The 13,045-nt window shown below is 41.9% G+C and overlaps 1 long non-coding RNA gene across 2 annotated transcripts in view; it reads left to right on the top strand.

Moving 5' to 3' along the window:
• LOC112545969 (uncharacterized) overlaps nucleotides 1–13,045 on the top strand; it is a 406,153-nt gene that overhangs the window by 94,072 nt on the left and 299,036 nt on the right. For both annotated transcript variants that reach the window (XR_012901069.1, XR_012901068.1), the window contains exon 2: nucleotides 5,147–5,264. This is a non-coding gene — a long non-coding RNA (uncharacterized LOC112545969). The remainder of the gene's footprint in view (nucleotides 1–5,146; nucleotides 5,265–13,045) is intronic.

Genomic DNA, 13,045 nt, shown 5'->3' with positions numbered 1-13,045 from the left:
CAGAGGGAATTATTCACTTCAGTAGGAGGTGGCTGACGCTGATTAAATACATATACGTTTTTGCAATGAAACAGGATTGCTTTAAGGAACATTTATGTAAATGATGAGACTATTGTTTGCCAGGATAGCTTCACTGTGTGTGTTAATAGGTTTCAATAACTACAATCCTATGGGTCACCCTCTGAAATAGGAATTCTTTTCATGTGATACGTTTGATTCCATGTGCTAAATAAGTTTGGAGGGAGCATATCTAGCTTTTGCGGAAGAAGCCATATGTAGCAAGCAGATGACTCTCTTCACTATACACCCACTGACCTGTTCTTAGTGGAATTTTAGCAGGAGGCGTTACAGTCTCCCCCACTCTGTGTGTTTGTATGCAAGTCTCAATCAAATGCAGACAAAATTGCTTGCTATCTATTTCAGGTATTTGTGTGTGTGTGTGTTCAATAAGATGACAATGCTTCAGCAGTGCTTGTGAAACTTCAGATGCAAATATAAACCAGATGCTGCATATGTAGCTGGTGCTAATAAATTAATTTCATTTGTTACCCTGGGAATAACTAATTCTAAGCACTTCTGAGTGTCTGGGTTTCTCCTGCCCATGTCACCACATGGCTTCTCCCAGTTGTGCTCAGAATACAGCAACACACGGCATTGCAACAGAAATCTATGAAACCTGCGTGTGTGCCTTGCCACAGAAGGGTAATAAAAAGATTGGAAGATTCCAGAAGAAATGTGGTGTGTGTATGTGGGAGGAGGGGGATTATGCCCACTCAAATCCAACTGCAAATTTTCTATGTGTGGATACTTTGTCCTTCTGAGTGTCTTAAAAAGTAAAACAAAGCTCCCAGCAATAATGTCATTTTACTGCTTTTTAATAAACTCGTTCTAGAAATATATAAGAAACACCAGATCAGGGGTCAGCAACCTTTTCAAACTAAAGAGCCAAACTACATCAAAATTCAAAATGCCCATTTACATGACTGAAAATAATATTGATAATTGGCATGACGATTAATACTAGCTTATATGAAACATTGTATTCACAGACTTTAATGGGATTTCTGCTGCTGCATCTTTTTGCACATTTCTGTGAAATTTACATCACTGGTCAAATTCAGCTTCATGCATGCATTCAGGCTGTCTTCTGTCTGTTTTGAGCGCAAATTACTCTAGATATGATTCAAATGAAAGAAAGCCTGTTCACACATATAGGTGGAGCTAAATAGTAAAAGCAAGGCCAAGCTGACATTCACAAGGTGTTATGTGGTGGGAAGTTTTTTCCAAGTTTGCAGATTCCAATTATCATCGTGCTCCAATTTCTCCATGTCAGTTCATTTGTGCAGTTTTGCCAATTCTGCACATGATCAAGCAAGTCATTCTAAATCAGAATTCAGTTTAACAAATTTTTACACCCAAATATCCGGCTCCTTGAAATTTGCTATTTCAATTTTCAAATCGCTGACTGAGATGCCTGGAATGACTGTCAAATCCAGTTCTTCAACGGACGCTTTATGTGGATGAATCATAAGCTTAAACAGAACACTGTGTTTGCAAAAGTCAACAAAATGAGACTTGAATGCCATCAGGAGCTTAGAAACAGACCCGGCAAGCTGCTGTAAATTAAGGCTGTTATTTGGATTCTCTCTCTGATACGAATCACGAAACATTCATAATCTTTTGAAATGTGTGAGTCTGCCCATCTTGATATCTTTGATGAAGACAGTCAATTTTGACTGAAATCTAAACACTGCCTGCTGCAGAATCAGGACTGTATTTCATTGCTCTTATCGCTTAAGGTTCAACTCATTCAAATGACCAGTATTGTCGATGAGATACTAAAACTTGAGTGACGAGTAGTCTGAAAGCTCACCATGTTTGACACCTTTCATATCCAAAAATGAGTTAATCTTGTTAATGCAGGTGGCAAAATGTGACAAAACATTGCCACGAGATAACCAGTGAACATTGCTGTGAAGTTGTAGATATGGGTATTTGGATTCTACTTCCTCGAGCAGTGACTGAAATTGACAGTGATTAAGGGCTCGTGAAAGAATAAAATTGACAGTGCAAATGACCATCCCCTTACATTTCTGAGTTTGGTTCCACAAAATTTCACACAAAGTACCTCCTGATGCACACTGCAATGAAAGTTGAAAAGTGGGTGGTTCAGCTGTTCTGAGAAAAGAGTAAGGAATCACCCGAATTTGCTAACAATGCTAGGCGCACCATCTGTACACACAAATGCAAGATTATCCAACTCTCTTTCTTGTTTACAAAGTTCATCACAGTTTTAAGGATGTCTTTGCCCTTTGTGTGCAATCATTTCTTTGTGCACAGCATTTCTACAAATATATTGTCCCAGAATAGACAATTGTTTAATGTCACATATGTCGGCTGTCTTGTCCAAAGCAAATGAAAAGTAAGTAGCTGTACTCAAATTTTGCATTTGTTGCTTGTTAATTTGAAGGGCCATTTTCACAGCTCTGACATGAACTGTTTTTGCTGATAATGGCATGTCTTGAATTTTCTGTAGAATTTTCTGAATGTCAAGATTTTTGTCCTTGTTGTGAAACTCCTCAAAGATATTCATGACCAATTTGTAGCGTTGCATCTCTTCACATAATCCCTGTCAGTAAAACGCTTCCCCTCTTGAATAATGCTGTATGAGCCTGCAAAATTTGTGGAGTTTAAGCTCCCACCTTTTTTTGACCATATCAGCAGGCTATTTTAATGTTTGTTTTTTGTTGCAGCTCCTCACAGGCTTTTTTGTGTGTGTCATCCTCAGTATTTTGTAGCAAATGCTGCATATTTTGTCATGAAATGTTGTTCTAAATTCAATTTTTTTTTTGTTTGAGGACAGTCTCTCACTACAAATAAGATCCAGATTTCTCCACAAATGCGTAGAAGTCTGTCCACTCCTTTTGAAAATTTCAGTACTCATCATCTCTCTTTCTCTTCGCCATTTTTACTGTTAGGGGGTTACAGAGTTCACCGTCATGTATGATGATGGAAAGGTTTCTTGACAAGTCAAATAAGAAGAATATACATAACCCCCAATGAGTGGAAAGAATGGATGGTTGTTAAAATGAACAGTTAGAGATTAAATAGACAAAAAAAGACTAATTACGTTTGACATGAGTAATTACAAGTTTTTACAATTTTGAAATATTTCATTTTAATTAAAGTTTTGTATTTTGGGAATGACAGAAGAAACATATTTGGTTCTTTACTGAGCCATATTTGGATCTAGAGCTGTAGGTTGCAGACCCCTGCCCCAAATGACCTAAGAAATGTAATGGGCACCAATCACAGCCCACCTGAAACAAAAGATTTCAGTGGAAAACAAATAGAAGATCTAGTCCTTCAACAACTTGTCCTGTGGAGCTGCTTGTACGGTTAAATCCCTGAATGCAATGAAGCCAGTGGAATTTTTGCCTTTGACTTTAAGAGCATCAGAATTTTGCAGTATGTAAAATTAAGCTGATGCCTAAGTCACTGCTGAATCAAGGCCTAGCTTTGACTCTGTAGTTGGCAACCACCTGCATCTAGTTACAGATACAGTAAACCACACTATGTCTGTGACCTTGTAGCCATTGGCTATGCGTGCACCCCTTGTTTGAGGAGGCTAGCCCTCTGTCCCATCACTTCTGCCTGAGGCTCTGCCCCCCTCTGCCTCTTCCACCACCCTTCCAACTCTTACCAGATAGCCCGCTGGCACAGACTTGACTTGCAGCTGTGGCACAAAGCAGTCCCGAGCTCAGACCAGTCCACCAGTGCCTAAACCAGTTCAGAGCAGCCCTGACTCATTGCCAGTATGTTTTGGACATCCACTGTTTTGTTTCTATGCACTTGAAACTAACACCTGTTGGTTTGATTTATACCAAACTCACCACTTAAATCTCTTTCAAAATGCTATGAGACACAAAGTGGGTTATCTTTTATTGGGACAACTTTGTTGGTGGGAGTGAGACAAATTTTGGAGCTACACAGAGCTCTTTTTCTAGTCTGGGAAAGGAACTCCCAGCATCACAACAAATTGCAGGGTGAAACAGACTGTTCAAATAAATTGTTAGTCTATATTCTAAAGGACCAGTCAAGGTATAGTGACCTGTTAACATCTCTGCAGTCATAGGACAAAGAAAAAGAGGGGGAGTAGGTATGGACAGATGGTTGTAATAAACTATAAATCTAGCCTCGCTGCTCAGTCTATGATTTTCTAATATCCTGGACGGACATGGTTACAACGACACTGTATACAACAATGGAAGATATTGAATTTAGCCAGAAATTTAGCAAAACATCATCCCCCTCTAAGGTCTTGCATCTCTAATCCTCTGACCACTGCATACCACTCCAACAGGGATTGAACAGACATCAGATGTATGCCCTATTACAACAATCCGTAACCCACTAACCCCCTCTTTGTTTTGTGACTACAGTGTTGTCAGTGGGTGACTCTACCTTGTATGGACCCTTACTATAAGTGCAAACTACTTATGCTAAACAATCAGTGCCACCTTGTATTTTGCTGTGATGCTGGGACCTCGTTTTCTGGAACAGAGGAAGAGCTCTGTGTAGCTCAAAAACGTGTCTGTCTCACTAACAGAAGTTGGACACAATATATCCTTGTATCTCTAATGTCCTGGCTGCACCTTCACTGCATAAAAAATTACTATCAGGCATTGGTCTACAGCAACACCAGCAAAATCAAAGAAAGATAGAATTTCCAGGCTATGTCAATAAACAGCAACAAACAAACAAAATCCATTTTCCAAATCACCTTAACTTTTCTGATTTTTACCAAACTTCTCAGAATAAAATCTCTACACAGGAATGGGGTGCAATATGTAAAATTACAACAAGATAATTTTTCCTTCGGAGAAGTTAGGGAAAATCACTTGAAACCTTGATTTATGATGCAAAAAGTCAAGGGATTGCACTAGTTATTTAGACAGATAATTGTTAGATTCAGAGAGTATTTATAGCTTCATGGTCTTTCATCTGCATGTACCGCCTATCCTGGTAATTTGTCTGAAGTGCAGAAGAAACACTAAGAGTTCTAATGATGCATCTATTAAAAAGTCCCATCTGAAAGAACAGCCTGTGTCAAAATTATTATTATAATATATTATTTGTATTACAGCAGTGCCTAGAGGGCAACTGATTCACAGCTGTTGCAGTAAGAAGTAATGAACATTTATCAACAATACCTCTATCAAATTATGGGAATTTATAGCAGATATTTGCGCACTGGATTATTGGTGAGTTGAAATTTCTTTTCCTCCAGATATTTGCTGTTCTGTCAAGTTATAGTCTGGCATGTTGTGTGTGTCCTGGTCCTGTCATATTACATCATGATATGTCATATGATGATATTAAGAGATTGCATTATCATCCTGTTGATGATTCTGCTCCCCTGGGGAGCATACATTGCAAATACAGCTGCACGAGTTGATACTTCTGAACACCTGGCAGTTCCTGAAGTAGTATTTGCTGAGTAATGTGCTGATGAATACCTGCTGTATAGTGATAGCAAACAGGTCCTTCCTGAAGTGCTAAAAGCTTCTCGAATTGCACGAAGAACGTCAAGGTGTAGGACTCTGGTTACAGTTCTAAATCATGATGATGACACTTCCCATTTTTTCTGCAGCTCTATACTTCCTAACCTTTCATGCATTACAAGAAAATAAGAGGGGTGTGTGTGTGTGTGTGTGTGTGTGTATATATATATATATATATATATATATATATATATATATATAATATTTAGCTGCCTCTGATCTTGTAACTTCATATGTGGTTAGTCACCCATTCTCACAGATTATGAATGTGGCACTTTGAAAACAGTGAAATGAAATTCACAGCTACACCATCACAGCTTGAAACTTTGTAAATGAACATTCATAGCAGGGGCCCTCAATATCCCTTTTATAGATATGACTGCAACTACAATTATATGCTTTTTAACTGCTATTCTGTTGAAAGCCCCAATCTCCATGTTTTCTCTGTGCTGTTCTCTAAGGCATGAGCCTTCTAATTCTAACCGCCCCAAAACTAAAACAAGAGGAAGACGGGCTATGGCATAAGCAGGGAGCCAATGAATATAAGTTATTAAATTATAATATCTGAGTTACAGCATTTTGAAACACATTTCTTAAATATAAAAGTCTTATTTTTGGCATTCCCAACAGCAAAAGGGCATTTAGTTCAAGGGAGCAGCTTTTGTAGCTAAAGGCTTTTATCTCTGAAAAAAAGCAGATCCAAAAAAGAGAATTTGCTGCATTGAAGAAACTACAAGGCAGGGGGGAAGCAGTTCTTTCCCCCTAAACCTTTAATAAGTTTTGTTGACAGGAAGATGACAAGTGTCCCATACCGCTGGACATAGACAGGCTTACAGTGAAACAGGCTATAATAGACAACTCCGAATCCCTAGAGATACAAGACAGTTGAAGTGAATGACACCTCATGTCAACTTATGCCATACCAATATGTGTTTCCTCTGAGTTTTAATTGAGCATATAATCTCATGACATGTTATCCGTCTATAAAATAAGCTTGGTGTTTGTGTGGGGAAAGCCCTACATGGAGATGACTGTGTTTCAGAAAATATCAAATGAATAAAATACAAGGACAATGACAGGTCTAAGGTGTCCTGGGTACAGGATTAGCTGCACCTCTGATTCCTTCATCAGTTTCTCTGAGTGCAGCCCCACAGGTCTGAGGGTTCAGGAAAGGTAAAAACATTGGTTGGAATCTCACCTTTCTGTCATTCTGAGGCAGGCCCTCTGACAGGGGAATAAAGAGGAATGGGGGCAACTGCCCAGCAATTCCAAAGGGTCTATGGCTCCCACCTGCTGCGGCCACTGAGGCCCCACCCGTTCTGTGAGCTTGGAGCTGGCCCCCCCTCCTTGCCCAGGGGCTCAGCGAGTCTGTTAGCCTCAGAGCAGCGAGGCTATGTCTACACTATAGTTAAGCAGATGCAAGTTACACCGAGGCTCAACCAGAAACCGCTAGAATTACAGCACAGCTCTCCTTGTGTCAGTGGACCATGTCCAGAGTTGGTCTGGCCCTGACAGTGAGAACAGTGCACTGTGGCTAGCTATCCCACTATGCAGCTCATCACCGTATGCAGCTAGAAGTTGTGGGAAGGCAGAATGAATCACAGGGTATCATGGGTACAGGCTCAAAGTCAAATGATGCAGTTTTTCCTGTCCCATCATTCCGTGGGCTCCCGAATATTTTTCACCCACCTCAGTATACTGCCTATCCCCAATATCTGCCTGAAGGCAGGAACCCTGCACTGCTCTATAGTCTTATGGTCAGCATTGTGGATACAACAAGGCAGATCATGTATTCTTCCATGAGCTTTGAATCTGTGCAGGAGTCTGTGGTGCTGGCCCTGCTCTGTGCCACAGAAAGAAATAATTCAAGGTTCTTTTTGGCAAACATGGAGCAGCTTCAAACAGTGGAGCATCACTTTTGGACTCATGATACAATCACGGGGGGGGGGGGGGGGGGGAATCTCACCATTATGCAGGCCTGGGATGATGAGCAGTGGTTACAGAACTTTTAGATGTGGAAAACCACTTTCCTGGAACCATGTGCAGAGCTTGCCCTGGCATTGTGGGCCAAGGACACCAAAATGAGAGCTGCCCTCTTGGTGGAGAAACCTGAGGCCATCACTGTGTGGAAACTGGCAACTCCAACGTGCCACTGGCCAGTTGCAAATGAGTTCGGAGGCACGAAGGTCACTGTGGTGGTTGCATTCATGCAAGTGTACAAGGCCGTTAATTGCACCCTGCTATGAAGGACTGTGACTCTGGAAAAGGTGCATGAAATAGCAGATGGCTTTGCAACAAAGGGATTCTCTAACTTCAGTGGGGCATGCCTATCTCAGTTTTGGGCCCAGACCACCTTGTGATGGATTACATCAGTAAAAAGGGGTACTTCTCTATGGTACCATAGGCACTTGTGTATTGCCATGATTTTTACTGATCTCAATTTGGGGTGTTTCAGGAAGGTGCATGACACACACATCTTCAGGTACACTGATCTATACAGAAAGCTGCAAGCAGGGACTTTCTTTCCAGACCAGAAGATTCTAATGCAGGGGCAGAGGGGAGGGGGGGGGGGGCAGAATGTTGGAATGCCATAATGATCCTGGGAGACCCAGTGTACCCCTTACTCCCATGGCTTTTGAAGCCTTACATGGGAAACTGAGATGGCAGCAAGGAGTGCTTCACAAGAGGCTAAGCAGGTGCAGAATGACCATTAAATGTGTGGCTGGCAGATTAAAAACTCACTGGTGCTGCCTCTCTGGCAGGTTAGACAGAGGAGAATATTCCCAAGGTCCTAGCCAATGTTCCCTGTAATGTTTTCCATCTATGGAAGAATTTTTTCATCCATGTACATTTTAAGTGCACTGAGGCATCTCTGAATACGCACCACCAACAGAAACAAACAAACAAAAAGTGCCTTGGGTGCTCTGCTTATCAACTGGCAACATTTCATAGAATCATAGAATCGTAGGACTGGAAGGGACCTCGAGAGGTCATCAAGTCCAGCCCCCCGCCCTCAAGGCGGGACCAAGCTCCGTCTACACCATCCCTGACAGATGTCTATCTAACCTGTTCTTAAATATCTCCAGAGAGGGAGATTCCACCACCTCCCTTGGCAATTTATTCCAATATTTGACCACCCTGACAGTTAGGAATTTTTTCCTAATGTCCAATCTAAACCTCTCTTGCTGCACTTTAAGCCCATTACTCCTTGTCCTGTCCTCAGAAACCAAGAGGAACAAATTTTCTCCTTCTTCCTTCTCCTTCTCCTTCCCTTTTAGATATTTGAAAACCGCTATCATGTCCCCCCTTAATCTTCTTTTTTCCAAACTAAACAAGCCCAGTTCATGAAGCCTGGCTTCATAGATCATGTTCTCTAGACCTTTAATCATTCTTGTCGCTCTTCTCTGTACCCTTTCCAATTTCTCCACATCTTTCTTGAAATGTGGCGCCCAGAACTGGACACAGTACTCCAGCTGAGGCCTAACTAGTGCAGAGTAGAGCGGCAGAATGACTTCACGAGTTTTGCTTACAACACACCTGTTGATACAACCTAGAATCATATTTGCTTTTTTTGCAACAGCATCACACTGTTGACTCATATTCAACTAGTGGTCCACTATGACCCCTAGATCCCTTTCCACCATGCTCCTTCCTGGACAGTCGCTTCCCATCTTGTATGTATGGAACTGATTGTTCCTTCCCAAGTGGAGCACTTTGCATTTCTCTTTATTAAACTTATTTGAAACTCTGCTGAGTGGCCACACAAATGCACAGCTTACCGGGGACACTGGTCATAGCAGCCTACTGTGGGCTGCATCATATTGGCCAAGATAAGGGTGAAAAGTTTACCCAGGGTGCAACATGGAGGCTGATTGCCTGGCAGCTGATTTTGAATGGCCAGATACTAGGGATATTAGAAGAGTACAATGGGGGGAGGGCTATTTAAAATCAAGGCGCCTTTTAGACACCATATTGACAATGAGCTCCAGTAATGAATCTTTCTATAAGCATTCTGCCAGGCCCTGTTAACTTGCTGCCTTGCATGGAAGCATTGATGACCATGATTTGTAGTCTGCAAATGTGCCAGTAGCCCCTGTGTATTCATTTCAGCAGCAACTACCATGTGCAGGAGACCAGTAAAGATGGATTATCTTTTAGAGAGTTTTTTTAATTAAACAGCAGTAACCAACATACAGAAAATGCTTTCTTGAAATGGACATAACAGAGTGGAGCACTCTCTTGGTGGAGGCTTGCAAAGCTGTGTGTGAATCCAGCTATCATTTGGGAAGCTGTCTAGAAGGGGAAAGTGAACGGGGTAGACTGTGCCGAGTTGGAAAGATGCAAGGAATATTTGGGATTTTTATTTTGGCTCTTTATTTTAAATTTTTTATTAATTGTCTCTCTCCATATGCGGCATCAGGATTGGAGTACCACTCAAAACATGTCCTCCTTGCGTATGCTAGCTTGCTTCTTTATCCTTGAAATCCCTAAGGCCACATACGTGGAACCACAATAAACAAAGACTTGAGAGCAATCACACCATTGAATCATCATCATAAAATTACATTTTTTTCTCACCGTCCTTCGTAATCACACAGCTTGGCACACGCCCTACACCTAGTGAGTTCAGCCTCTGGAGGATTCCTGTGCAATCTCGATGTGCATTAGCACCCTTTCCTACAGGTAGCTGCACAGGGGAATGTGAAGCTGGTGCAAACCCAGCTAGACTCGTATAATTCTATCCGTTAATCTACTTTTAGCACGTAACAAAGCAACAGAGAGCTTTAAAACCAAGCAGTATCAACTCATAACAAGCACTTTCCAGAGCTCTCCTGCATCATGCACACAAGACACAGAGTACTGGGTCTGTCTCAGATACTCTAGAGTTGAAAAAAGCATTGGCATGGTATCAGACAACTTGCTATGGTACCAAACAACTCTATCGCTTCTTTCATTTCATCCTCCAATTTCACTTCCTTGTCCATCACTTTGTTATTTGGGTTGAGTATACTGACTGGTGTTACCAGTCCCACCCCTCAAAGTATCAATGGAGGTGGGGGTCTCCCATAAGGAACTGGGCCCGCCCTTAGCGAAGTGGCATATCTTTGGAGCAGCAACAGAGAGATGATTTGACACTCTATGCCTGCCTCAGCTCCTCCATCATCTCATGGCACTGATGTATGTCCTGTTTGTAGCCCTTATCCAGAATGCCATGAGCAATCTTCCATCGGCATCCAAGCTCCTACTGCTGGAGTGGAGCTGGGGCTGCACAGTCTCCTCTCCTCACAGAGCCAGCCAATGAAACCGCTCCAGTGTATTCCACATGGGAGAGTGTTTGCTGCCTGGAGATGGCATAGTCAGCCAGAAAGAGTATCTACATTGACATTGCATCAAACATTTATATGGTTCCTGCTGAGGTGCTTTTGTTACGTTGGCAAAGTAGAAGAGTTACGTTGGCAGGAGGAACGCTGTAGTGTGCACACCTCCACTGCTTTGTTGCCAAAAGCTGAGGTTGGTCAATAAAACTGTAGTGTAGACAAGACCTTAGACTGGTCCTGGGTTACAGTGCTCTGTACATTGATTATGCTGGCCTGACTGGTTTCAGAACCTGTAATTCTTCCCTTTGGGAGTCTGTGACCAATGGTAAATTTAGTGACCATTCTTCCTAAAACCAAAGCATTGTTTCATCTTAACAATAGGATCAAAGCATCATGTAAGAAAAAAAGGATATAAAATAACAAAAGGTTAACAACTCCATGACTGTGAAAGCAGCCTAGGAAGGTCTAGCTTCCTCAGCCCCTCCAGGGGGTTGTGTGGTGTGCTCTCTGCAATGAGCTCCTACTACACACTGTTCCCCCTGTCTAGGGAGAGAGACTTTTATCCAGAACTCTTTTTTCTTTGTTTTCTGGGTGTGATGGGGCAGACAGAGTCTGACCTGCCTGCTGAAGGCCTTTCAGCACCCTGGCCAGCAGCAGGAGCAGTGGAGAGGTCCTCTGAGCAGGGTAGAAGGGCAGCCTGGACTACAGCCAATCAGGTTATGGCGCGCTCACAGATGGGACTGAACCTGTTACACTGGGCTTTGAGCCACTTCCCAAATGCAGTTTGGTGAGCTTCTGGGAGGCTGAGCCAACCTGTTTTGGGGCCAATTGCTCTCCCTTAATGTAACAACATCCTTCAAAGTGTTTGGAGTCATTGTTCTTGTTTGCTTGTTTTTCCAGTAGTCTGCTCTTCAACTAACCTGTACAGTAAATATTCTAATAACCTGGTCAATGTGTAGTATCCATAAATTATTAGAGAGCAGCCCTCCTCCTTTACATAATCACTCTTTCTTTCTTGGGGTTCATATTCTCGGCGTGGCTCATGACTATGAGTGCCTACCTCAGGGTAGATGGTTAAAAATAGGGCAGACACAGGTGTGTTCTCCAGTTAAATTTCACCAAGCCAGTGCTCTCCTGGATCGCTATGACAGTCCTTACCACAGAGTCACAGACAGTCTCCTTAGGCTCTCCCAGACTATCTTGCCACCCAGACAAACTGGACTTGCAATAAATATAAATGGTCACTTACACACAATATTCAGGCTGCTTCCAATACCAAGAGCCTAGTCACTTATGCCAGATCAATTGGTTCCCTAGATCTTACACAAAAATATCACCTGTACCTAGTCCTGTAATAAATTATCTGAAGGTTTATTAACTAGGAAAAAGAAAAAATTGCAGGTTAAAGCAAGCAAATGTACACACAATGAGTTATCCATTCACTCCTAAGAGTGACAGAGTGTCAATTCAAAGTGTCGTTCATAGCAGACACAGTATAGTGTCTGGCCCTGTCAGAGTTCAAACAGCAAAGAGAGATGGAAAATTTTCCTGTGACTTTTATTTCCCTCATTCAACTTCCAAGTGCAAAGGACAAGTTTCCTTGAATGTAACATTTCCAAGATGCGACAGAGCCATTAACCAATCCTTGCAATGTTTCTTGATGGCCCTTTTGTTTTTGGTAATCATTCTGAATGGGTGGGAAGGATGATTCCTGTGCCTGCCTGGCTTCATAAATTCAGAGCAAACATTTTCAAAGTTATAAAGCAGTACTTACCTATGTCTTACAATAGGAAAGACCAACATTACAAGTGAGATTAATGCACACAGCAATTTACAAGCATTTCATAATGTCTAAACACATTCTTGTAAGACTAATAACTCATTTGTGTGTGAAAGTATTTGGAGCAAAATGAACACAGAGATGAACTGGTCTGGTCTCTAGTTATACATTTGCCAGTTCTTAACTAATACCTACAGCATGGGCAAGAGTTGGCTTCTGGCCTGCCAGTGTCACACTTGTGTAATTGGTGTTACAGTACAGACTGGAACAAAATACAGGACTATGTAGCACTTTAAAGACTAACAAGATGGTTTATTAGGTGATGAGCTTTCATGGGCCAGACCCACTTCCTCAGATCAAATAGTGGAAGAAAATAGTCACAA

The sequence above is a fragment of the Pelodiscus sinensis genome, chromosome 2 (genome assembly GCF_049634645.1).
Source record: "Pelodiscus sinensis isolate JC-2024 chromosome 2, ASM4963464v1, whole genome shotgun sequence".
Taxonomy (NCBI): Eukaryota; Metazoa; Chordata; order Testudines; family Trionychidae; genus Pelodiscus; species Pelodiscus sinensis.
The sequence above is the reverse complement of the archived record's forward strand: the minus strand, read 5'-3'. Positions and strand labels throughout refer to the sequence as shown.